A 26,677-nucleotide genomic window follows, 5' to 3' on the forward strand; every position below is an offset into this window, starting at 1 on the left:
ATTATAGAAGTTTGATCCTTTCTGATCTGCTTAAGGGAAGATGGACAAGAGAAATCCACAGATAACTTTCTGTTCCTGTTGTTTTCTTTTCTTTTTTTTTTTCTTTTTACCTAGAAACCTTTTATTTAAGTTACACATGCTTATTATTTTTTAATATTTTAATTAAACTGTTTTAATACAACCTCAAACAAATGCCAACTGGAAGACCAAATCCAGTAATTTTTAGAGGAAAATCTTCCAAACAACAAGGAACACGAAGGAGATCTTCCTCCACGCTGGCCATAATGATGACAGTCAGACAGCATTACCCAGATTATCGCGTGTTTACCACATCATCAATTTTCAGAATACTCTGGACAGTTTCAGTTGACTGAAACCAATAGAGGCTGGACCACCAGTTCCTCAAAATGTTGGAAATACCACCCTTTCGGACATTAATGCCTGTAGTTTTCTCACCCTGGACATGGGTTTCTTAGTTCTGTTACTGTAGAAATGAGATTCAGGCCAGCATTTTCAGCCAGTGAAGGTGGAATGACCTCGATAGCACCTGCAAAAGCACTAGCACAGTAGGATTCCATACCACTCAATGTTCATGAATATTCAGTCAACCAAAGGGCCAACTCTATTTCTGGAGTACCACCTTCTGCAATAAGAGCTCTGTTTTTCACTAAACAATGAATAACACACAGAGCATCATGAATGGATCTCTCCACTTCTTTAATCACCAGTTCGTTAGAACCACAGACAGCATTTGTAACTATTTTCCCAGGGTTTGTACAGCCTGTAATCTTGAGCAGTGTGACAGAACCATTTAAGTTGACCGCCTCTGCTAACTCAGCAGAACCCAGCCTATCAGCAGTGAACTGGTCAATATGAGAAACTGGCTTGATTCCAACAGTCTTACAAATGAATTGAATATCTTCTCTCTCAGTATCCTTAATCACCGTAATCTTCATTTTGTTCCGGAATTGTAATGCAAGATCACTAAGAGCATCTCTTAGGATGGACCTCTGTATTATGAGGACATTACATCCTGTTTCTTTATTTGCTTCACTAAGTTTAAAATATAGGCTCACTCTTCTCATAGCACTCGGTCCATCTGGGCATAGTCAGCAACTACTATTTGATTATCGATATCTGTTTTGGGATCAGATAAGCAAAACTGAATAAGCCCAATCTTAGCCTTTTCAACTCAGGTTATGCCAATCTTTGCCACTTTTTTGGTGAGAACCAGTCCTTCCAACCAACTCACAGTCATCAATTGTCCCACCAAGCTTCTTAACTATTTTAATATTCACACTAGTAGCTGTAGTTAGGTCATTTGCTTTCTTTTTTTTATTGTTAGCTTGTATATATTTTTTAAACTTTTATTTAGTAAATATAAATTTCCAAAGTACAGTTTATGGACCATAATGGCTTCCCTCCCCCCATAACTTCCCTCCCACTTGCACCCCTCCCATCTCCCGCTCCCTCTCCCATTCCATTCACATCAAGATTCATTTTCAATTCTCTTTATATACAAAAGATCAATTTAGTACATATTAAGTAAAGATTTCATCAGTTGGCACCCACACAGAAACACAAAGTGTAAAGTACTGTTTCAGTACTAGTTATAGCATTACTTCACATTGGACAACACATTAAGGACAGATCCCACATGAGAAGTAAGTACATAGTGACTCCTGTTGTTGACTTAACTATTTGACACTCTTGTTTATGGCGTCAGTAATATCCCTAGGCTCTAGTCATGAGTTGCCAAGGCTATGGAAGCCTTTTGAGTTCACCAAGTTCGATCTTATTCCAACAGGGTTATAGTCAAAGTGGAAGTTCTCTCCTCCCTTCAGAGAAGGTACCTCCTTCTTTGATGGCCCTGTTCTTTCCACTGGGATCTCACTTGCAGAGATCTTTCATTTAGGTCTTCTTTTTTTTTTTTTTTTCCCAGAGTGTCTTGGCTTTCCATGCCTGAAATACTCTCATGCGTTCTTCAGCCAGATCCAAATGCCTTAAGGGCTGCTTCTGAGGCCAGGGTGCTATTTAGGACATCTGCCATTCTATAAGTCTGCTGTGTATCCCACTTCCCATGTTGGATGGTTCTCTCCTTTTTGATTCTATCAGTTAGTATTAGCAGACACTAGTCTTGTTTGTGTGATCCCTTTGACTCTTAGACCTATCAGTGTGATCAATTGTGAACTGAAATTGATCACTTGGACTAGTGAGATGGCATTGGGACATGCTACCTTGATGGGATTGTATTGGAATCCCCTAGCACGTTTCTAACTCCACCATTTGGGGCAAGTCTGATTGAGCATGTCCCAAATTATACATCTCCTCCCTCTCTTATTCCCACTCTTATATTTAACAGGGATCACTTTTCTGTTAAAATTTAAACACCTAAGAATAATTGTGTGTTAATTACAAAGTTCAACCAATAGTAGTGGAACAAAAAAAAAGAAACACTAAAAGGGATAAAGTATTACATTGTACATCAAAAGTCAGGACAAGAGCTGATCAAGTTACTGTTTCTCAAAGTATCCATTTCTCTTCAACAGGTTTCCCCTTTGGTGCTCAGTTAGTTGTCGCCAATCAGGGAGAACATATGGTATTTGTCCCTTTGGGAATGGCTTACTTCACTCTGCATGATGTTTTCCAGATTCCTCCATCTTGTTGCAAATGACCAGATTTCATTGTTTTTGACTGCTGTATAGTATTCTACAGAGTACATGTCCCATAATTTCTTTATCCAGTCTACTGTTGATGGGCATTTGGGTTGGTTCCAGGTCTTAGCTATTGTGAATTGAGCTGCAATAAACATTAATGTGCAGACAGCTTGTTTGTTTGCCAATTTCATTTCCTTTGGGTAAATTCCAAGGAGTGGAATGGCTGGGTTGAATGGTAGGGTTATCTTCAGGTTTCTGAGGAATCTGCAGACTGATTTCCATAGTGGCTTAACCAGTTTGCATTCCCACCAACAGTGGGTTAGTGTCCCTTTTTCCCTACACCCTCTCCAGCATCTGTTGTTGGTAGATTTCTGTATGTGAGCCATTCTAACTGGGGTGAGGTGAAACCTCATTGTGGTTTTGATTTGCATTTCCCTGATTGCTAGTGATCTTGAACATTTTTTCATGTGTCTGTTGGCCATTTGGATTTCCTCTTTTCAAAAATGTCTATTGAGGTCCTTGGCCCATCTCTTAAGTGGGTTGTTTGTTTTGATGTTGTGGAGTTTCTTGATCTCCTTGTAGATTCTGGTTATCAACTCTTTATCTATTGCGTAGTTTGCAAATATTTTTTCCCATTCTGTTGGTTGACTCTTCACTTTCATTCACTTTCATCACCACATTTTCACTCATTGGAGAAAGTAGACTTGAATACTGAGACAGGATCTTTGAATTCAGCGATGTAGTTACACTATTTAACAAAGTTTCTTTGTCATTTGGTTCCACAGGTTGAGACTTGTCAGTCAAGATTTCAAGACCCTTTTCCAAAGCCTTTTGGAATGACTCAGAAATGATGGTTGGATGAATCCCTTTCTGAAGAAATTTGGTACAGAAATCTAACAGAGAGCCAGCAATGATGACTATTGATGTGGTGACATCTCCTGCTTCTATATCTTGGGCCTTCGACAGCTCCACCAACATTCTGGCTGCTGGATGTAATACCTGCATTTGCTTTAGAATGATGGCACCATCATTTGTAATTGCACATCACCTTTTCCATCTTGAATCATTTTATCCATCCCTTTTGGTCCAAGGTTTGTTCTAGTAGCATTAGCAACTGATTTGGTGGAGGAAATGTTGCTGAAGCGAATCTGGGCCAACTTTTCGCAGTCCTGATAGGACTTTCCCACTGGCCCCCAGCAGCCCCAGCAGGTCCCCTGCTTCGGGGTGCCACGTTCCCAGGCATGGCACACTTGGGTGGGTCTGTGCAAGACTGGTAAGTACGGATGGAGCAGATTCCAAACAGCAGCAGAGTAACAGTATGTGCCACCCACCTTCATGAACCTTCCAGAATTATATTTCATATATACAAATTTAGGAACATAGTGATTCTCCCCACCCTAATCTCTCTCCCACTCACATTCCACCGTTTTTCTTCATCCTCTCCTACTTGCATTCTTATTTTTGAGGAAGCTCTCTTTTCAGTTAACTTTATAAGATTAACCCTACACTAAGAAAAAAAGTTAAAAAAATAGTTTGAGGGCCCGGCGCTGTGGCGCAGTGGGTTAAAGCCCTGGTCTGAAGTGCCGGCATCCCATATGGGTACCACTTCTAGTCTCAGATGCTCCTCTTCTGATCCATCTCTCTGCTATGGCCTGGGGTAGCAGTGGAAGATGGCCCACGTCCTTGGGCCCCTGCACCCACATGGGAGACCCAGAGGAAGCTCCTGGCTCCTGGCTTCGGAAAGGCACAGCTCCGGCCATTGGAGCCATCTGGGGAGTGAACCAGTGGAGGGAAGACCTCTTTCTCTGTCTCTACCACTCTCTGTAACTCTGTCTTTCAAATAAATAAAATAAATCTTAAAAAAAAAGAAAAAAGAAAAAGTAAAATGAATGGCTTATTTATAAAGCATGCAATTCCCACAAAACATTATATGCAGAGTTCTATTGATTGTATACATGTGGCATGTACTGACAGGTGCAATAAGTTCATAAATACATGGTTCCCTCCTTTGGAAAACCTAGAAGTAAATAGAGGTAGACATTGCATGGTTGTAAATGTCCTGTTTGCTTAATCATTTTCCATGAATGATATCAAGCACTTATAACTGAAGTAATCATATGTTAATTCATAGCCTTTGACCCATATAACCACAGAAGATCAGTACACAAATGGAGAAATACTGATATTTAAAATGTATAATACTTGAAGTTAAACAAGTGTTTAAAAAAATGAAAGTAATTTTGTATTTCAAACTGGAGTAATTAGCTGTCTGAAAAGTCTGAAATTACTATATCATTGGAATTCAGAATTAATACTGCACATATTAATTACTGCTTATTAAAAATGAGTTTTAAATCAAATGCAGTTGAGTATAGTTGTATGATCTCAATATACTGTATTGTTTTTATTAATGAAAATTAATTTAAACTTAGATTGCATAATTTGGCTTTGTATATAAAGCTAAATTTATAATCTCTATTAAATACCAGCTCAAGAACCATCCCAGATGCAAAATATTAAATGAATTTCAATTATAAAATTGGCATATGAAACATTCACATATGTTACATATATTTAAATATTTCTAGCATTTGTTATCCTTTATATGTGGGAATAATTTGCATTTATTTTTACATAGATTAGCTCCCTGAGAACTGAATATTCTAATATAAACATTTTTGGGCTTCTGATCTAGACTAAGAAGTCAAAAAATTAGCTTCTTTGCTTTGTAAGTTGCATGTTTTTTAATAATTGTTTATTTTTGTTTTTATTTTAAAGACAGAGAGACTACGAGAGAGGAGAGAGTCAAAAAGGATAAACAGAGAGGCAGAAAGATCTCCCATTTGCTAGTTCATTCCCCAAATACCCACAATAGCTGGTGCTAGGTCAGCCTGAAGGCAGGAGCCAGGAACTCCATCTAGGTCTCCAAAGAAAGCGCCAGGGAAACATTCTTTTATTGCTGTAAGTACCTTGAAGGGAATGGAAATGGAAGTTTAGAAAGGCAGTTCCAAAAGGTATCAAGTCACGTGCTTAGAAGAGCGTTTTGGAAATCATCCTTTCCACTTCAAATGAGAGCCCACTAAATTATCTGAAACAGTTGAAAAAAGAGCCATATTTAATTTATCTCCAAAAGAGATTTGATGGCACCTTCTTGGAAACATATCTCATCATTGGAAAATCGTCACGTTATGAATTTGCAATTAGTATGTCAAGAACATTCTGTTAGGCACTTGTTGTATGCCAGATCTATAAAACACAACACTTACAGATGTGGCATCTTCCTTCATGGATAATTTAGTATAGTTTGAATTAGAAGGCAAATAAAAGAAATAAGAACTAGTCATTTGGTATAAATACTGTCTCAAATAGGCAATAAATGCTTTCTGAGGGTAGATGTGGCATGGATGAGTACTAGAAATATTTTGGAAATGATAGTTCAAAATAAGATTTTAAAGACAGAGTTGAATTATTTTCTGCAAATCCAAATATAATTCCTTTAGACATAAGGATGTTACACAGTGCACCCCAGCACAAGTTTAGTGGCTTGTTGACTGATAATTGGTTATCGAAATGTATTTTCTTAGAGTGTGGCTCTGGTGTCTGTTGGAATTCAACAAATGATCCTATCATTATTATCCTGTCAACTTGGGCAAATTATTTAACGTTCTGTTCTTCAGGATCCTGATCTGTAAAATGTAGACCTTATGCTACCCACCTTGTATATGGATGTTGTAAAGTTTAAATGAGTTATTGCATGCAAAGTGTTAACAATAGTACTTGGTACATGCCAAGAAACTGATAAATATTAATAATGATGATGATGATAATTAGGAGGAAGAAAATGAAAAAGAAAAAGAATGAGGAGAAAGAAGAGGAGAATGAGAAAGAATGTGGGGGGAGGAGAGAGGGGCGAAGGAAGAGTGGGAAATGATCCTAGTACTTATTAGAATGGTATGCATTGGGGCACTGCCACTCTCTCTGTCTGAATAGAAAAATGTATAAATACTGCAAAATCCTCTACCCCTACACCTCTTACCTAGGTGACGGCAAAGAGGAGTTTACCACCAGTCCCTAATGCATGAAGACATACTGCAGGCTCTTTACTAGCTTCATTGTGTGCCAACTTAGTATCCATGAGTAGTTGCCTAATTTCTATTTAGCTTTCTGGAATCTGGCTCTCAATCGGAAACCTGCTGTCTGATCTATGCCAGCTTCTTTCCCCAGGATTCAGATCCTGGTTTTGGTTACTCAGAGTAACTATTGTCAGTTGAAAATTGATTCTTATTCAATACCAAGAATTTCTGCCCCAAACCCTACATTGGCACTCTACATAGCATACAGTTTCCACTTAAACCACAGTCTTTTGGATAGGTCCCCAAATTGAATGTGGTTTTACATTATGCTCTGAAAACTGTAATTTTTACACTAAATTTTATTATATGCCTGCGCTAATGGATGGGGCCACCCTTGTAGTCCTAGTTTGTCTTTCTCTATCCTTACCAATGAATATTATCTAGTCCTTGTAACACAACATCAGTATCATTGACAAATGTCTCCCTTGTAGTAGAATTTATAATTATTCCCTAAAATGCCTGATATATGGTAGAACTGATGCTTATTCTTTAGCTTGATAAGATTTTATTATATTATAAGTGTTATTATCAAGCCACGAAAGTCCTCATTTCCAAGAAAATTATAGAGCTGACAAAATTATAGATTTGACACAAGTATTATCTCATAAGTTACGGAATTAGTATTTTGAGCCATGATAACCCATTGCTTCTGATGTAAGGTATCTTGTCAGATAGGATTAGAGAAGGGTATTTAATCAGAGTTAAGGTTAACAACTGTGAGTCTTGCTCAAACAATAAGTACTTGTCTTTTGCTTTTTCCTAGTCTAACATCCAGATTTGCTTAGCAAAGAGAAAGGAATCTGTTTATATTTTGCATTGCTTTTAGGTGAGTTACATACCTCTTGTGTGATTTGAGCATGGACAGGAAGAAATCTCTACCTGTTTTCAACACAGTATTTTTATCACTCGAATACAAAATATTGGAATACTTCCATGCATTTGGAATTCAATAGTGTGAATATATATTTTTGTAAAGGATAATGTTGAAAAAGCTCACAAGGAGAAAATTAGGAAGTAGATCATACTATCAAGAAAAAATATTCATCTTGGATGACATGCTATACTTTTTTTTTGGACAGGCAGAGTTAAACAGGGAGAGAGGTCTTACTTCCATTGGTTCACTCCCGAATGGCTGCTGTGGCTGGTGCGCTGAGTGGATCCCAAGCCAGGAGCCAGGTACTTCCTCCCAGTCTCTCATGTGGGTGCAGGGCCCAAGCACATGGGCCATCCTCCACTGCCTTCCTGGGCCACAGCAGAGAGCTGGACTGGAAGAGGAGCAACCGGGACAGAACCGGCGCCCCAACCGGGACTAGAACCCAGAGTTTTGGTGCCACAGGCAGAGGATTTAGCTTAGTGAGCCACGGCGCCAGCCTCGGCATGCTATACTTTTAAACTGTTTCTTCCCTACTCTCTGGATAGCCTGGTTGAACAATGAAATGTGAGTTGTTATAATAGAAGTTGATGGCTGTAGAAGATGTTAAACTAGTTGGGTATCAGGAGGAAATTCATATAAGTGTGAATATATAAATAAAATATTATGTATTTAAAAATTAAATTTCAAATAATACAAATGTATATAATTTAAAATATCTCAACACTTGAGCTATTATAGAGTTTTTACCTGTGGGGTAGATTAGTACTAAAATGCCAATGAACATCACAAAGTCATTGTTACTTTTCACTATTGCTGAAGTCTTTATTCTCTATTTTTCAATACTGAGTGAGTCTCTATTTTCTCCATGTTGTGGCTGTATCCTCGGGAGATTTGAAAATGGTTGTGATGTCAAAACAATGTCATGCTCTATGATTATCTGTTAATAAGATGTGTATTTTTCTTCCTCAACAAAACTTCTGATGGACTTTCCTTGAGGTAGATTGTACAGAATCAGATATTATGATTAGAAATTGTGTTCATTGGTTAATTGAAGAACCATACCCAGGAGAAGCTTTTAATAGAGCAGTGGAAGCTGAAAAAGGAAGACCTCAAGTTCTGGCCTCAGAAGGATCCCGAAAGGCAGCTCTGGAATGTAAATCACCCTTCAGAATTTGATCCAGGTCCAAGAGAGGGAACTGAGCCACCAAGACTACATCTATTAGTTATTGGCTGAATATCACCTCAGGGGAGCATAATCTCTCAGCTACTTTTGGCAAGTAACACCAACTGTGCAGTGATGCTGAGTATTACTGGGGTGCCCCAGTAGATGCAAAGCACACACAGAAACCTTACCAAGGAAGCACAGACACATTAAAAAAGAAGTGAGATTGGCAAGTTCTTGGTGTAGCACTTAAGATGCTGCTTGGGACACCTTCCACCCACGTTGGAGCGCCTGGGTTTGAGTTTCAGTTCTACATCTGAACCCAGCTTTCTAACAATGTGCACTCTGGGAAGCAGCAGGTAATGCCCTAAGTATTTGAGTCCCTACAACCCAAGTAGGCGACCTGGACTGAATTACAGGCTCTTGACTTTCACCTGGCCAAGCTCTAGTTGTGGCAGGTATTTGGGAGTAAACCAGTGAAAGGAAGAATACTCTCTCTTTCTCTCTCTCTTGCAGATTACATGAAAATAGATTTTTTAAAAACATTGAAAGGGGACATGAGGGAAACTTTATAGACTGACAGTTATTTCTTTAAATTTGTTCATAGAACCAGGAAGCAGGTCATCGTACCTGAGAGAACAATAATACACAGTAAATTAAAGTTTAAATACAGGAAGGATTATAGTCCCTGAGATCTTTCATTACTAATGGGATTGTAATCTCTTGGTTCATGGGACTACTGTTGCTTTAAAAATAATATTAGGGAAAAAGAATATTCTTTTTGCTCACTAGTTGGTAGAAACGTACTTTTCGCTCAACAATCTTCCAGCAGAAATACCTCTTAAATCAGTTCCTTATTTTGACTCATCCTCTTTGTGTAATTTTCACAAGCTTCATTTTCTATAGTAAATGAAAAATTTAGTTGGTTTGCCTATGTGAACCCTGTCCTCAGGGGGAATTTGTTTTGGGGACAGAAATTATCCTCTAGAGAATGGCTCTCTGCTATCCATCTAAAACTCTCAGTTTCCTTTCATTGAGCAAATATTCATGGCTTAGTATTGCTGACTAGACCAGGGCTTAGAGGAAGGAATGTGTAGAATGATTAAGACTTCACTTTTGGCCCAAAGGAGCTTATTGGAGAAAAAGTAATTTTTAACCAATAGCTAAAACATTGTTGCCTGATCTGGGAATATTAGTTACCCACTTTATTAATCTATTAGTTACCTATTTGTACATAATGATTACCCTCAAATTCTTTCACAGTTTCTGTGGATGAGGAATTGAGACAGATGCAGATACCTGGGAGTCGGCAGCGTTTGGTGATTGTGGGCAACTGATGGGTGGAATAATCACATGATCTCTGCATGTGGGCTAGGCTTCCTTACAACATGGTGGCAGGATTCCAAGAGTGAGCACCCCAAATCAAAGAGAACTACCTTATAATGCTACTGTGAGGATTAAATGAATTAATTAATGTAAAATGCTAAGACCATTAGCTGACATTTAATGCCACTTGAGCGATAACTGTTATTATTAATACATGAATTAATACATAATATGCACATAAATGTATTAGTAGTAGTATTTTAAATATATCAAGGGTAACTGAGTTCCATTTATGCCATAAGAAGGAATCATTGTACTGTGTTATACTATTATTTTTTTCAATGATTTTCTTCTTTCAGGGTATAGATGAGAGTAAAAATTGCTTAAAAATGTTCTTCCAGTATTTCTTATCACTCCACCTGTCCCAAAAACTCAAGCCATGTCTGACTTTTTCTAGGATATAAAAAAGGCATATTTTCACATTTTTGTACTTTCATAGGTGTTATTTCTTTTCACTGGACAGTTTTATTCTTTATTTTCCACTTTCCAAATTGGATTTCCTCCTTTGATTTTGAAAATCTGTTATTGACCTTGTCTCTCTGTAGAATTTCTCAACTTGTGTTTTGTGCTCCCATGATATTGAGCAAGGATTGTCCTTGGAGGGCAGGTACCAGTTTATTTTTGCTTGCTCTGGGTAAAATCTGTCCTCTTCCGTACATTGTCACTTTGCTCTGGATTAGGAACTATTTGGTGCTCTTGTTTATCTTTTTAATGTCTGTGACCCAGCCTTGTGCCAGTTAGATAAAATCCCCAGTTAATTAATCACTTGAATTTATAAACAACTGTAACCTAACCTGGGCTGTCATCCTCTGTAATAAACCCCTCCTTCTAGATTATGCTTATGGAGGGTTTTTATTTCTCATATTCTTCTGTATAATAGATTACAATAAAACTCAGCAGCTTAAAGCAACAACAATCATTTCTTTATATCTCATAGTTCTGGGAATTTACTGAGCTCAGCCAGGTGTCTCCTAATCAGCTTCATGCAGTTAGCAGCAGATGATGTCTTGTGCAGAAATCATCATGAAAACTTCTTCATGCATCTACTTAGCTATTTGTGCTGGATGCCAGTTGAGACCTCAGCTGGGCTCATGTTGGAAAACATACATAGAATTGTTTTGATACATAAAATGGAAAGGTAACAAAAATACATAAAAGTTACCTACTCATTCTTGAATCATGCTTACATATATTTATGAGGTTTTTATTGTGTTATTCCTGCATCTAATATAATTCTAATTTCTATCATCTACATAGAATTCACCCTTTACAAATTTAGGTTTCCTAGTCCATCTAATCATCAACTTTCTTCACTGTCTTCCATTGTTTAAGGAAAAAAAAACTGGAAAGATCCATCAAATTTTATACTGTGTACGTGACTTACCTGTTGATTTCTTCTCTGATTTTAATTATTTCTCTTCTCCTACCAGATTTGGGTCTGGTTTGCTGCAGGTTTTCTAGATCCTTGAGATGCATTGAAAGCTCATTTATTTGGTGACTTTCCAATTTCTTGATGTAGGCACCTATTGCTATAAACTTTCTTCTCAACACTGCTTTTGCCGTATCACATAAGTTTTGATATGTTATGTTGTTATCCTCATTTACTTCCAGAAAGTTTTTGATTTCTCTTTTGATTTCTTCTGTTACCCAGTGTTCATTCAGGAGCATGTTGTTCATTCTCCATGTGTTTGCATATGACCTAGGGATTCCTGAGTTGCTAATTTCCAACTTAATTCCACTGTGGTCTGAGAAGCTGCATGGTATGATTCTAATTCTTTTGAATTTTCTGAGACTTGTTTTATGGCCTAGTATGTGTTCAATCCTAGAGAAGGTTCCATGCACTGCTGAGAAGAATGTAAAATCTTTAAATGTAGGATTGAAATTTCTGTAGATATCTATTAGATCCATTTGAGCAATAGTGTCGATTAAATCTGCTGTTTCCTTGTTGATCTTCTGTCCAGTTGATCTGTCTATTTCTGAGAGTGGAATATTGAAGTACCCCAGTACTATTGTATTGGAATCTAAGTCTCACTTTAAGTCCCTTAACATACCTTTTAAATAAATTGGTGCCCTGTAATTAGGTGCATATACATTTATAATAGTTACATCTTCTTGTTGAGTTGAACCCTTAATCATTATACAGTGCCTCTCTTTGTCACTCTTAAAAGTTTTTGTATAAAGTTGATTTTGTCTGATATTAATATGGCCACAACTAATTTTTTTCATTTCTGTTGGCATGGAATACCTTTTTCCAGCCTTTCACTTTCAGTCTCCATGCATCTTTGTTGGAAAGATGTGTTTCTTGTAGGCAGCAAATAGATGGGTTTTGTTCCTTAATTCATTCAGCAGGACTGTGCCTTTTAACTAGAGAATTAAGTCTATTAATGTTCTCCAAAAAGCAATTTATACATTCAATGAGATACCAATCAAGATACCAAAGACTTTCTTCTGAGACCTAGAAAAAATGATGCTGAAATTCATATGGAGATACAGGAGACCTCGAATAGCTAAAGCAATCTAGTACAACAGAAACAAAGCTGGAGCCATCACAATACCAGATTTCAGAACATACTACAGGACAGTTGTTATCAAAAGAGCATGGTACTGGTACAGAAACAGATGGATAGACCAATGGAACAGAATAGAAACACCAGAAATCAACCCAAGCATCTACAGCCAACTTATATTTGATCAAGGATCCAAAACCAATTCCTGGAGCAAGGATAGTCTATTCAATAAATGTTGCTGGGAAAACTGGATCTCCAGGTGCAGAGGCATGAAAAAAGACCCCTAACTTACACCTTACACAAAAATCCACTAAGCATGGATTAAAGACTTAAGTCTATGACCTGACACCATCAAATTATTAGAGAACATAGGAGAAACCCTGCAGATATTGGCACCAGCAAAGACTTCCTGGAAAAGACCCTAGAGGCGCAGGCAGTCATAGCCAAAATTAACTACTGGGATTGCATCAAATTGAGAAGTTTCTGTACTGAAAAGAAACAGTCAGGAAAGTGAAGAGGCAAATATTAGAATGGGAAAAAATATTTGCAAACTATGCTACAGATAAAGGATTAATAACCAGAATCTACAAAGAGATCAAGAAACTCCACAACAACAAAACTAACAACCCACTAAAGAGATGGGCCAAGGACCTCAATAGACATTTTTCTTTTTCTTTTTTTTTTTTTTTCGATTTATTCAATGAATATAAAATTCCAAAGTACAGCTTATGGATTACAATGGCTTCCCCCCCCCCCATATCTTCCCTCCCACCCACAAACCTCCCCTTTCGAGGTCTCCTGTGTCTCCATATGAATTTCAGCATCATTTTTTCTAGATCTCAGAAGAAGGTCTTTGGTATCTTAATTGGTATTGCATTGAATGTATAAATTGCTTTGGGAGAATGGACATTTTGATGATGTTGATTCTTCCAATCCATGAGCATGGAAGATTTATCCATTTTTTGGTATCCTCTTCTATTTCTTTCTTTAAGGTTTTGTAATTTTCATCGTAGAGATCTTTAACGTCCTTGGTTAAGTTTATTCCAAGGTATTTGATTGTTTTTGTAGCTATTGTGAATGGGATTGATCTTAGAAGTTCTTCCTCAGCCATGGCACTGCCTGTGTATACAAAGGCTGTTGATTTTTGTGCATTGATTTTATATCCTGCTACTTTGCCAAACTCTTCTATGAGTTCCAATAGTGTCTTAGTAGAGTTTTGGATCCCCTAAATAATCATATCATCTGCAAAGAGGGATAGTTTGAGTTCTTCCGTCCCAATTCGTATCCCTTTAATTTCTTTTTCTTGCCTAATAGCTCTTGCTAAAAACTTCCAGAACTATATTGAATAGCAGTGGTGAGAGTGGGCATCCCTGTCAGTTACCAGATCTCAGTGGAAATGCTTCCAACTTTTCCCCATTCAATAGGATGCTGGCTGTGGGTTTTTCATAATTTGCTTTTTTTAATTGTTTTTTTTTAAATTTTTTATTTAGTAAATGTAAATTTCAAAGTACAGTTAATGGATTACAATGGCTTCTCCCCCATAATTTCCCTCCCACTCATCACCCCTCCCATCTCCCGCTCCCTCTCCCATTCCATTCACATCAAGATTCATTTGCAATTATCTATATATACAGAAGATCAATTTAGTATATATTAAGTAAAGATTTCATCAGTTGGCACCCACACAGAAACACAAAGTGTAAAATACTGTTTCAGTACTAGTTATAGCATTACTTCACATTGGACAACACACTAAAGGCAGATCCCACATGAGAAGTAAGTACACAGTGACTCCTGTTGTTGACTTAACAATTTGACACTCTTGTTTATGGCGTCAGTAATCTCCCTAAGCTCTAGTCATGAGTTGCCAAGGCTATGGAAGCCTTTTGAGTTCACCGACTTCGAATTTATTCCAACAGGGTTATAGTCAAAGTGGAAGTTCTCTCCTCCCTTCAGAGAAAGGTACCTCCTTCTTTGATGGCCCCGTTCTTTCCACTGGGATCTCACTCGCAGAGATCTTCCATTTAGGTCTTCTTCTTCTTTTTTATTCCAGAGTGTCTTGGCTTTCCATGCCTAAAATACTCTCATGGGCTCTTCAGCCATATCCGGATGCCTTAAGGGTTGATTCTGAGGCCAGAGTGCTATTTAGGACATCTGCCATTCTATGAGTCTACTGTGTATCCCACTTCCCATGATGGATCGTTCTCTCCCTTTTTGATTCTATCAGCTAGTATTAGCAGACACTAGTCTTGTTTGTCTGAACCCTTTGAGTCTTAGATCTATCAGTATGATCAATTGTGAACTGAAATGGATCACTTGGACTAGTGTGATGGCATTGGTACATGCCACCTTGATGGGATTGTATTGGGATCCCCTGGCATGATTCTAACTCTACCATTTGGGGCAAGTCAGCTTGAGCATGTCCCAAATTATACATCTCCTCCCTCTCTTATTCCCACTCTTATATTTAACAGGGATCACATTTCAGTTAAAATTTAAACACCTGAAAATAATTGTGTGTTAATCACAGAGTTCAACCAATAGTACTAGAACAAAACAAAGAAAAAATACTAAAATGGATAAAGTATTACATTGTACATCAACAATCAGTAGAAGAGCTGATCAAGTCACTGTTTCTCATAGTGTCCATTTCACTTCAACAGGTATCACCTTTGGTGCTCAATTATTGCTTTGATTGTATTGAGGAATGTTCCTTCCATACCCAGTTTGGATAGAGTTTTCATCATGAAAGGGTGTTGTATTTTTTCAAATGCTTTCTCTGAGTCTGTTGAGATAATCATATGGTTTTTCTTCTGCAGTCTGTTAATGTGGTGTATCACATTGATTGTTTTGCAAACATTGAACCATCCCTGCATACCAGGGATAAATCCCACTTGGTCTGGGTGGATGATCTTTCTGATGTGTTGTTGCATTCTATTGGCGAGAATTTTATTGAGGATTTTTGCATCTATGTTCATCAGGGATATTGGTCTGTAATTCTCTTTCAGTGCTGCATCTTTTTCCGGCTTAGGTATTAAGGTGATGCTGGCTTCATAGAAAGAATTTGGGAGGACTCCCTCTTTTTCGATTGTTCTGAATAGTTTGAGAAGAATTGGAGTTAGTTCTTCTTTAAATGTCTGGTAGAATTCAGCAGTGAATCCATCTGGTCCTGGGCTTTGCTTTATTGGGAGGGCCTTTATTACTGTGTCAATTTCTGTCTCAGTTATGGGTCTGTTTAGGTTTTCAATGTCTTCCTGGTTCAATTTAGGTAGGTTGCATGTGTCCAGGAATCTATCCATTTCTGATAGATTTTCCTGTTTGCTGACATACAAGTCCTTGTAGTAATTTCTGATGATTCTTTTTATTTCTGTGGTGTCTGTTGTTACATTTCCTTTTTCATCTCTGAATTTATTGATTTGGGTCTTTTCTCTTCTTTTGTTTAGTTAGTTGGGCCAATGGGGTGTCAATTTTGTTTATTTTTTCAAAAAACCAGCTCCTCATTTGGCTGATTTTTTGTAATTTTTTTTTTATTCAATCCTGTTGATTTCTTCTCTGATTTTAATTATTTCTCTTCTCCTACTAGATTTGGGTCTGGCTTGCTGCAGATTTTCTAGATCCATTAGATGCATTGAAAGCTCATCTATTTGGAGCCTTTCCAATTTCTTAATGTAGGGACCTATCGATAAAACTTTCCTCTTAACACTGCTTTTGCTGTATCCCATAAGTTTTGGTATGTTGTGCTGTTATCCTCATTTACTTCCAGAAAATCTTTGATTTCTCTTTTGATTTCTTCTATGACCCATTGTTCATTCAGGAGCATGTTGTTCAATCTCCATGTGTTTGCATATACTCTAGGGATTCCTGAGTTGCTAATTTCCAACTTCATTCCTTTATGGTCTGAGAAGCTGCATGGTATGATTCTAATTCTTTTGAATTTGTTGAGACTTGCTTTATGGCCTAGTATGTGTTCAATCCTAGAGAAGGTTCCATGTACTGCTGAGAAGAATGTAAATGCTTTCTGTGTAAGATGAAAAGTTCTGTAGATATCTGTTAGATCCATTTGGGCTATTGTGTCATTTAAATCTACTGGCAGTAGACATTTTTCAAAAGAGGAAATCCAAATGCCCAACAGGCACATGAAAAATGTTCAAGTTCACTAGCAATCAGGGAAATGCAAATCAAAACCACAATGAGGTTTCACCTTACCCTGATGAGAATGGCTCACATTCAGAAATCTACAGAAAACTATACAGCAGTCAAAAACAATGAAATCCAGTCATTTGCAAGAAAATGGAGGAATATGGAAAACATCATGCTGGGTGAAATAAGCCAGTCCCAAAGGGACAAATATCATATGTTCTCCCAGTTTGGTGACAACTAACTGCATACCAAAAAGGAAACCTGTTGAAGTGAAATGGACACTATGAGAAACAGTCACTTGATCAGCCCTTGCCCTGACGGTTGATGAACACTTAATACATTATCCCTCCTAGTATTTTTGTTTGTTTGTTCTACTTATACTATTGGTTGAATTCTGTAATTAATACATAGTTATTCTTAAGTGTTGATACTTAACTGAATAAATGATGCCTGTTAAATATAAGAGTGGGAATAAGAGAGGGAGGAGATGTACAATTTGGGACATGCTCAAGCTGACTTGCCCCAAAAGGTAGAGTTAGAAACATACCAGGGGATTCCAATTCAGTCCCATCAAGGTGGCATGTACCAATGCCATCTCACTAGTCCAAGCGATCAATTTCTGTTCACAATTGATCATAATGATAGGACTAAGAGTCAAAGGGATCACATAAACAAGACTAGTGTCTGAAAATACTAACCTATAGAATAAAAAAGGGAGAAAACAATCCAACATGGGAAGCAGGACATACAGCAGACTCATAGAATGGCAGATGTCCTACACAGCACTCTGGCCTCAGAATCAGCCCTTAAGGCATGCAGATCTGGCTGAAAAGCCCATGAGAGTATTTCAAGCATGGAAAGCCAAGACACTCTGGCAAAAAAAAAAAAAAAAAAAATGACCTAAATGACAGATCTCTGCGAGTGAGATCCCAGTGGAAAGAACAGGTCATCAAAGAAGGAGGAACCTTTCTCTGAAGGAAGGAGAGAACTTCCACTTTGACTATGACCTTGTCTAAATATGATCAGAGTCGGTGAACTCAAAAGGCTTCCATAGCCTTGGCAACTCATGACAAGAGCCTAGGGTGATTACTGAAGCCATAAACAAGAGTGTCAATTTGTTAAGTCAACAACAGGAGTCACTGTGTACTTAACTCCTCATGTAGGATCTCTGTCCTTAGTGTGCTGTACATTGTGATTTAATGCTATAACTAGTACTCAAACAGTGTTTTTCACTTTGTGTTTCTATGTGGGTGCAAACTGTTGAAACCTTTACTTAATGTATGCTAAACTGATCTCTATATAAAGAGAATTGAAAATGAATCTTGATGTGAATGGAGGTGGAGAGGGAGCGGGAAAGGGGAGGTTTGTGGGTGAGAGGGAAGATATGGGGGAGGGAAGCCATTGTAATCCACAGCTGTACTTTGCAAATTTATATTCATTAAATAAAAGTTTAAAAAAAGACTAACTCTTTACTACAACAAATTTTAATAATTTGCACATACATTGGCAAAAACAAACTGAGAACAATTTTTATAGTTAATTTTAATAATATTACTCATTTAATAATAATTTAATAATATTACTCATTGAGGGCAGAAGTGGCTCCTGTTGTTAATTTAACAATTAACATGCTTATTAATGATGTCAGTGATCACCTGAGTCTCTTGACATGAACTTCCAAGACAATGGAAGCCTTTTGAATCCACAATCTCCATTAGTATTTAGATCATAAAAAGCCATAAGCAAAGTGGAAGTTCTCTCCTCCCTTCAGAGAAAAGTACATCCTTCTTTGATGGCCCCTTCTTTACACTGGAGTCTCAGTCACAGAGATCCTTCATGCAGATAATTTTTTGCCACACTATCTTGGCTTTCATTGCATGAAATGCTGTCATGGGCTTTTCCGCCACACCAGAATGCCTTAAGGGCTGATTCCAAGATCAGAGCGCTATTTAAAGAGATTGTCATGAGTCTGCTGTGTTGACTGCTTCCCATGTTGGAACATTATCTCCTTTTTAATTCTATTTATTATCAGACATTTGATTGTATTTATATAATCCCTTTAACATTTAATGATAATCATTTATATGATCACTTTAACCCTTAATATGGTCACTTTAACACCTAAGATGACATTTGTACCACCAAGCTTATTGGGATTTGGCATGTTTTTAAGCTGTACACTTAGAAGTAAGTCTATAGGAAATATGCAGAAGTATACAACTTTACAGTTACAGTTTTTTCTCTTTTTAATACTATTTGTTGAACCCTTTTCTTAACACAGAGTTACTCATATGTGTAAAAGGCAATTGAAAATAGATCTCAGTAAAAAATAAGAGTAGGAATAAGAGAGAGAGGAGAAAATTTGAAACTGCATCCTTCAGTAGGGAAATACTGTGGTCCTCACATTGCAGGTGCTTTGTGTGTCTTTTATAAGGGCCTTGATGCCATTACAAAGGAGGAGCCCTCATGGCCTGGTCACCTCTTGAAGGTCTCACTTGTTAGTACTGTCCCACTGGATACAACTGAATTTTGGAGAAGATGCATTTATGTCACAGAAATATACATCTTGACCCAGCAATGCCACTCCTGGAAATCTATCAGAAATACATACCTCTACAGTTAATAGAGACACACTTAAAACAATATTTACTACAGCATTGTTTATAGTGGAAACATTATAGCAATACAGTGAATAGAGGAATACAGTTAATAAAGGAATAAAATAATTTACTAGGGAAATATTATTTATCCAATAAAATAAACAAATTTGAGATACTCCATTTGAATTTGAAGGAACTTTTATAAGATAGCACTTAGAAATACAAATGTTAACCACACAAAATATCATTAAATTTTCATAAAAAGGTGAAAATCTATATGTATGCTTGAGTATATGTACTATAATTTATTGAAACTAAAATATCATGGATTATAAAACACATCATTATTTTATGTAACAGAAAGACAGAAAACATGCTAAGACTGAACTGTGACAGAAGGCTTTGTTATCACTTAGAAATTTATCTCTTAAAAGGACTCTTTTGGATGTTACTAAACATGATGCTTGTGCTACATAACTATTATTCAAATCTAAAGAGGAATATGCAAATTAAATAAATTGGCCAAGTTCTTACTGAAGCTTCTTTGTATCCACAGCAAGACTTCTGAGATGCCATAGACATTTGAGTTTCCATAGAATGTCTTCTGGAATCAAGATTACTGCTGTTGGACTTGACACTGTCACACAGCAAGTAAGGCCACCACCTGAGTTCCAGCATCCCATATGTATACTGGTTTGAGTCCCAGCTGCTCCACTTCCAATATAGTTCTTTGCTAATGTGCCTGGGAAAGCAGTGGAACATGGTCCGAACACTTGAGCCCCTGAACCCATGTGGGAGTCCTGAAAGAAGCTCCTGGCTCCTAGCTTCAGACTAGCTCAGCTTTGGTCATTGTGGCCATACATGGAGTGAACCAATGGATGGAAGATTGATCTCTCTCTCTCTCTCTCTCGTTCTTTCTGTAACTCTGCCTTTCAAATAAAATAATCTTTAGAAACAATTTTAAAACCTTTTTTAAAAAAAAATCACAGCTGTTTCTTAAATAAGAACTCCAGTATGACTATAGGCTTTAAATATCTATGCACATATGTATGTATGATCATGGAGAAAACAATGGTAGACTACACATGAGGCCATTATATAAAGTATCTACAATAGAGCTGATGCAAAACTGTATAGAGAGGGAGATGCAGAAGAAAGGAAGAATGGAATATTGTATTGAAAACACATAGTCACAGTATGTATGATGGGGCTGGTGCTGTGGTGTAGCCAGTAAGGCCAGCACCTGCAGTGCTGGCAACCCATACGGATGCCCATTCAAGTCCCTGCTGCTCCACTTCCAATTGAGCTCTCTGCTATGGCCTGGGAAAGCCGGAGAAGGTGGCCCAAGTCCTTGGGCCCCTGCACCTGTGTGGGAGACCTGGAAGAAGCTTCTGGCTCCTGGCTTTGATGGGCACACTCTAGCCATTGCAGCCATCTGGATAGTGAGCCAGGGGAAAGAAGATCTCTCTCCCTTTCTCTCTCTCTCTCTCTCTCTCTCTCTCTCTCTGCCTCTGCCTCTCCATAACTCTGCCTTTCAAATAAATAGATAAGTCTTAAAAAACTGTATAATATTATCACATTTTTGCATTACTATATCATTTCACATATTTAGATATTCATAGATAAAAGTATTTAACTTTTCTAAATGTAAGGAAAGAGGACTGATAAAGGATTTTACATTTAAACTTCTTTCTATGTGCTCAGAATTTTTGCAGAAATTCAGAAAATATAAAGATTAAGTGAGAAAATATATGACATAGCTATCAACATTATGATTAGAGTGTACCAAGGAAATGATACTTTTGTTTTGTTTTCCATTCTTTTCTAGATGCTCTTCCATTCCATCCCATTTCCCACAGGATTGCTGAGAACTTTACCGGGATTCAGTATTAGTTGATTGAATATTCAGTAGCAAAGTTGGCTGGAATTATTCTTTTACAGTAAACGTTGTAGAATGTCACACAAGATATGTTGTGGGCAAAATGTTACCTTAGTTTAGCTTGAATAAAACTCCAATTCTATGTATTTTTTGTTTCTTAAGATTTTCATTTCTCTGTGGAATCTACATTGAAGGTTTTATTGTGCTGATCATTTTCCAAATCACTTGATGAAAGAAGCTCTGTGTTGTGTGTGTGAAATTTACTATTATCCTCTAGAATTTTTGTTCTACAGAGCATAGAGAAACTAGTTTAAATTATTAAGAACTAACTGGAAAGAATTTGGCACATAAATTCACATATTTCTAATGCAGACAGTTAGAATTTTCCTTGGCATGTTAGTTTGATGATTTAGAAAGGAATTGATGTGTATTATTTTTTTAAAATAAAGATTTATTTGTTTATTTGAAATGCAGGATAACAGAGATAGAGAGAAGAGATGCAAAGAGAAAGAGGGAGGGAGAAGGGAGAGAAAGGGAGAAGAGGGACAGAAAGACAGAGTTATCTTCCATCCACTGGCACACTCTGCAAATAACTGCAAAAGAGAGAACTGGGTCAGGCCAAAGTGAGGAGCCTGGAACTCCATCCAAGTCTCCCACATTGGAGAAAGAGCCCAAACACTTGACCCATCTTCTACTGCTTTTCCTGGGTCGTTAGTGGGAGCTGAATTGGAAGTAGAGCAAATGGGACTCAGATCTGCACTCATATAGGATGCTGGTGTTGCAGGCAACAGCTTAACTTGCTATGCCACTGTGTCAACTCTTGTATATTCTTCAAAAGTAGCTTTTTCTACTACCTTATCTTGATTTAAGGAATACAGTAACTAAAAGAAGCACAGACAATGACATCAGTAATAAGAAATGTGTGCATTTATATCCAGGTTAACAAGCTCTAATGCTAACTTCTGTGTCAATGCTACTGTTTTCAGCAGCCTCAGAGATTTATTTCCAGACCCTGTAGAGTTGCAAGAATGATTCACCCAGGAAGTGATCTGTGTTTTCCAAGTCTGACTTGTTAAACCAATCATACTCTATTGGCAAGGAGGAGTAGCATAATCAGTCTTTTCAGATAATGGATAAAGAATTAGAAGGTTCCAGAGAGACTGTAAGGCAGAGGAGAAGCTAGAAGCTTTTTACAAATAAGCATTTTTTTTTTTAGTCTACAGTTTTCTGTCTCATTGACTGCAGATCATCAAGCAAAGTTGTCTTTTGTTTTTGTTTGTTTTCCCCTGAGAGAGAGAGAGTAGAAGAACTATTTTATGTCAGTATTCAGAACAGAATATAGAGGCTGTATTTGCCATAACTCCTAGGGTGCCTTAAGTGGATGGCAGAGTTGGGTGCTAAAACGGTAGACAGGTACTAAACAGACTTCTGTGAGCAGAATCAAATGACTGAAGTCACTTTTCCTCAACATCCAAGAGGTCCAATATAAAAACACCAACTTTTAATGACAACAGTGTCTCAGGAAGAAAAACAAAGCAATGACATGTCAATGAGCCAGTTGTAGTCTAACATTCTACCTAATTAGTTGATAAGTAGAATCAAATTTGCATAAGCATTTATTCTTATTTTTTCCCAAAAATAGTGGTGAGGAGTCCAGTTCCCTCTATGGCAATGCTACTAGACATACTGCTTTGCTAGGTGAGGTTTAAAGCTTTTAATAATTCATTTTTTAGCAATAAAAGAGAGCAGTTCTATTCTTCCAATGATGGAATAGTTCTATGTATGGAAGAGTTCCCATTATGATTGTAGTCTTAAATGACCTTAGGAAATATTTAAAAAAAAAACAGATTCCCCAAATTTTATTGTTTATATATTTTTATTCTAGCAGTGCTGAGTTAATGTATCTTGGAGTTTATATTTTTAAAAAGCTTCTCGGGTGACAGCAAGGTAGCTGAACAGGGATTGGAGTTTGGAGAAGAGAGTGGTTGAACATTTATTTTATGATACAGGGGTTTGAATGAAACTTTTCTGACCCTAATCATGATAAGGTTAAAGATTGTTCTGAAAATTTAGTTTTATATTTCTAATGTACTTGGGTTGGCATTCAACTACAGTGAAAAGGACTGGAATTTTCCATCAAAGAGATCTGATTTCAAGTTCTAACATCAACAATTTCTACTGATATGACTGAAGATCAGTGATTTCACCTCCCTGGAAATTGGTTTACACACTGGTAAAACAGCAAGGAAAATCTACTTAGAAGGGCTGCTATGAGGATTGCATGAAATAAAATGATGTTATGAATTCTGAAGTAGAGGATCTTTCCTGTTGACTAATGAACTCTGCATCTCAAACACTATGCTGAACACATTAAGTGCTAAAAACCACTGATTTTCATTAACATGGATTAGAAGAACATTGTTCTCTCATCTTCCAAACAATATAATTTTCATTCAGAAATTAAATGGTTTCCTCTTTTTTGATTGTGATTTTCCATAAAATTTTTTCCTACTTTTATGTTCATTCTGTTAATCCTTCACTCATTCATCCACACAGAAATAAACACTGTCAAGAAGTGTTAAATTGTGAACTCCTGTAGCAGAAATGAGAACAGCACTGATTTTCTCAGTTCAGTGTGAGAACGTACTGCTTAAGGGTCAAAAGGGAGTTGAAATGAAAGTTATCAAAATGAAATCAATGCCTTTTTATGATTCCCAAGTCCCTGCAAGGCACTGCTCAATTAAAAATATGTATGAATAAATAAATATTTCATGATAATAAGGAGATTCAGTAATAGGGATCAGGAGGCTAAGGGTGAAAAAAAATCAAAGGACTGCTTTCTTTACATTTCCCTTGGCTTGGAAATTGGTACATTAGTATGATAAGAATACTGGGGGGAAACTCAGATATAGAGAGTGTGAATAGTAGTTTAAAATGCTTACCTAAGCATCAGGCACTCTGACACAGCAAGTTAAGCCACTGCTTGGGATGTGTACATCCTGTATAAGAAGGCATCTTTAAAAGAAAAAAGGAAAAAAAATGGTTCTACTTAATGAAGATGTTTCCATATGATTATCTGTGGCAGGGTTCACACCCAAAACCTACTGCTATGGCTAAATAGGGTATAGTCACACTAACTTAAACTGCTCTGGGATATGAAAATAACAAAGGAAAGATTACATTTCCAGGGCTCTGACTGACAGAAATTTTTAGTGAAGAGATAATAATAGTTTTAAAAAAAGACTCCATAGGATAAGAGTAGAGAAGACAGAAAAACTGAGAAACCTCTGCAGCCACCTGCTTGCTATCAAGCAGAACACCTCTACTGGGCTCAGACCAACATCATAGAATAAGGGCAATGAGTGAGGTAAAGGACAGATCCCCTGAACTCTGCAACTGCGGGAGCTTTAGGGCATTGTACCAGAGCTATCCTCACACACTGTTTGTGAGCCAGGGCAATCCACCTTAGCTTCTGGTTTCTAACACCAGAACAGCCCATAAAAAATTCAGCTGCCACCATGGGAGCTCTGGATAACTTCCCCCCGTACCCTGCAATACCACAATTGTAACAATTCATTCTAAATATCTCAGTGCCACTGTAATCTACCTGGTGGACAAGGGAAGAACCTACTTGCCTTCCACCTCTTTGGACTCATACGCTCTACAGCAAAATCCCCTGTTTACTTTGTAGTCACACTATAGGACTATGACAGGGTTCAGATCACATCTCGAAGTCCTAGGACTAGGGCTGTTGATACTATAAACTGCATCACTGGTTAAACTATTCTAGCAGGACCTGAGGAAGGGTCCATTCATATCACACATTCCTAGAGAAACAGAAATTAATGCCATAAGCTCTGGCATCAATCATGTTTGCAAGTAAGAAAGGAGGGCACCCAACCTTGTCTCATTCAGCACTGAGAACAAGGCTCTGGGTATCTCATTTCCCAGGAAGACTGACACCAAAATCTCTGCAGACCAAAGATACACACCCAAGGAAACCCTGATTCATCTCAAAGTCTCAATTCTATCACTACAAACTGCAGCAGAATAGTCCATGGTGTCATTTGATTTAATTAACTGGCATTGATTAAGACAGAACAAATCACTCAGACTATAATCCTGGGCTCACTTAGAAAAAAATTCAAAGCAACAAGTCAAATGATACCCTTCATTACAGCTAAATCATAAGCTATTTTACAATAAAACCTACACCATGAAAAGAAGGAATGATTAACCAGGGGTCACTTTTCAGTTAAATTTAAACACCTAAGAATAATTGTGTGTTAATTAAAGAGTTCAACCAATGGTATTAAGTAGAACAAAAAAAATGCTAAAAGGAATAAAGTAGTAAGTCGTTCCTTGACAGTCAGGACAAGGGCTATTCAAGTCATTCTTTTCATAGTGTCCATTTCACTTCAACAAGTTTCCTTTCAGGTGCTCAGTTAGTTGTCACACATCAGGGAACATATAATATTTGTCCCTTTGGGACTGGCTTATTTCCCTCAGCATGATATTTTTCAGACTCCTCCATTTTGTTGCAAATAACCAGATTTCATTTTTTTTTTTTTTACTGCTGCATAGTATTCTATAGAGTACATATCCCATAGTTCATCACATGCTCAACTAGACTTACCCCTAATGGTAGAGTTAGAAACGTGCCAGGGGATTCAAATTCAATCCCATCAAGGTAGCATGCACCAATGCCATCTCACTAGTCAAAGTGATCAGTTTCAGTTCATAATTGATCATAATGATAGGACTAAGAGTCAAAGGGATCACATAAACAAGACCAGTGTCTGCTAATACTAACTGATAGAATTAAAAAGGAGAGAATGATCTTACATGGGAAGCGGGATACAGCAGACATAGAATGGCAGATGTCCTAAACAGCACTCTGGCCTCAGAATCAGCCCTTAAGGCATTCAGATCTGGCTCAAAAGCCCATGAGAGTTTCTCAGGCATGGAAAGCCCAGACACTGTGGCAAAAAAAAAAAAAAAAAAAAAAAAACACCCCTAAATGAAAGATTTCTGTGAGTGAGGTCCCAGCGGAAAGAACAGGCCAGCAAAGAAGGAGATACTTTTCTCTGAAGGGAGGAGTGAACTTCTGCTTTGACTATAGCATTGTCTAAATAAGATTGAAGTTGGCGAAAGGTTTCCATAGACTTGGCAGCTCATGACAAGAGCCTCAGGTGATTACTGACATCATAAATAAGAGTGTTGATTGTTAGATCAACAACAGGAGTCATTGTGCACTTACTCCCCATGTAGGATCTCTGCCCTTAATGTGTTGCACTATGTGAATTAATAGTATAAGTAGTGTTCAAACAGTACTTTAT

The 26,677-nt window shown here is 37.4% G+C and overlaps 1 pseudogene; it reads right to left on the reverse strand.

Moving 5' to 3' along the window:
• Positions 1-313: 313 nt before the first annotated feature.
• LOC100342177 (T-complex protein 1 subunit delta-like) lies at positions 314-3,900 on the reverse strand (annotated as a pseudogene).
• Between the last annotated feature and the right edge of the window lie 22,777 nt (positions 3,901-26,677).

This window comes from Oryctolagus cuniculus, chromosome 1 (genome assembly GCF_964237555.1).
Source record: "Oryctolagus cuniculus chromosome 1, mOryCun1.1, whole genome shotgun sequence".
Taxonomy (NCBI): Eukaryota; Metazoa; Chordata; class Mammalia; order Lagomorpha; family Leporidae; genus Oryctolagus; species Oryctolagus cuniculus.